Source organism: Bison bison, unplaced genomic scaffold (assembly GCF_000754665.1).
Source record: "Bison bison bison isolate TAMUID 2011002044 unplaced genomic scaffold, Bison_UMD1.0 scf7180017864471, whole genome shotgun sequence".
In the NCBI taxonomy this organism is placed as follows: Eukaryota; Metazoa; Chordata; class Mammalia; order Artiodactyla; family Bovidae; genus Bison; species Bison bison.
The window spans coordinates 7547147-7548770 of record NW_011495032.1 but is presented as its reverse complement, the minus strand read 5'-3'; positions in this window follow the sequence as shown (position 1 = coordinate 7548770).

The window sequence follows — 1624 nt, the reverse complement described above, 5'->3', positions numbered from 1 at the left end:
TCCATGCTTGTTTCTTCCTCTAGAAATGGAGATGAGATGAAACATCATGTGTACCCCCTATACACAGAGCCTGGCAGGCACTGGTGCATCTCCACACAGGGTCCCTGACAAAGACAGGGAAACCATGTGAGCAAACTGGGGAGTATATGGCAAGGTCAGCTTTGGTTGTTTGTTAAGGTCTAATCTGCATACAATAAAATTCATCCCCTTTTTTTTCTGAAAAGGTAGGGCTTAGTCCTTGGCTGCCTCTTTCTGCATGGGGGCCATGAAATTGCTCAGCTCGTCTCTTTCCCTCTCTGCAGGGACATGTTCTCGTCCTTTTCTTGGTGGACTTGACAGCCTACTTGTCCTTGGAGAGCTTGAGCAGCTCCATGGCCCTCCGCTTCTAAGGGGTTACACACCCCCAGATCGTGTCCCACACGAATTTAATGCGCCTGGGGGAGCACCCATGGTAGCAGCTGTGCTCAGCTTGCTCACGTTCTTGTCCACTTTGTGGCCCTAGTTGAGGCCCATGGCCATAGGGTAGCACAGAGGCATGGCTGCTGCTCTTCAGTGGCTGCCATGGTGGAAGAAAATTCATCCTTTTAAAGTGCAAAGTTCATTGCTTTTTGGTAAATTCATAAAGTTATACAAACATCACCTCTATATAATTCTAGAACACCTCATCACCCCAAAAAAGAACCTCCATGCCCATTAACAGCCACTCCTCATTCTCTCCTCTCATTACCACGGCAACCATGAACCCACCGTCACTCAGTTCAGGTCAGTTGCTCAGTCATGTCCGACTCTTTGCGACCCCTTGGACTGCAGTACGCCAGGCTTCCCTGTCCGTCACCATCACCCAGAGCTTACTCAAACTCATGTCCTTTGAGTCAGTGATGCCATCCAACATCTCATCCTCTGTCGTCCCCTTCTCCTCCCACCTTCAATCTTTCCTAGCATCAGGGTCTTTTCCAATGAGTCAGTTCTTCACATAAGATGGCCAAAGTATTGGAGTTTCAGCTTCAGCATCAGTCCTTCCAGTGAATATTCAGGACTGATTTCCTTTAGGATGGACTGGTTGGATCTCCTTGCAGTCCAAGGGACTCTCAAGTCTTCTCCAATACCACAGTTCAAAAGCATCCATTCTTCAGCGTTCAGCTTTCTTTATGGTCCAACTCTCACATCCATACATGACTACTGAAAAACCATAGCTTTGAATAGACGGGCCTTAGTTGGCAAATAAATGTCTCTGCTTTTTAATATGCTGTCTGGGTTGGTCATAGCGTTTCTTCCAAGGAGCAAGCGTCTTTTAATTTCATGGCTGCAGTCACCATCTGCACCATCTGCAGTGATTTTGGAGCCCAAGAAGATAAAAGTCTGTCACTGTTTCCATTGTTTCCCCATCTATTTTCCATGAAGAGATGGGACTGGATGCCATGATCTTCGTTTTTTGAATGTTGAGTTTTAAGCCAGCTTTTTCACTCTCACCTTTCACTTTCATCAAGAGGCTCTTCAGTTCCTCTTCACTTTCTGCCATAGGGTGGTGCCATCTGTGTATCTGAGGTTATTGATGTTTCTCCTGACAATCTTGATTCCAGCTTGTGCTTCATCCAGCCTGGCATTTTGCATGATGTACTCTGCA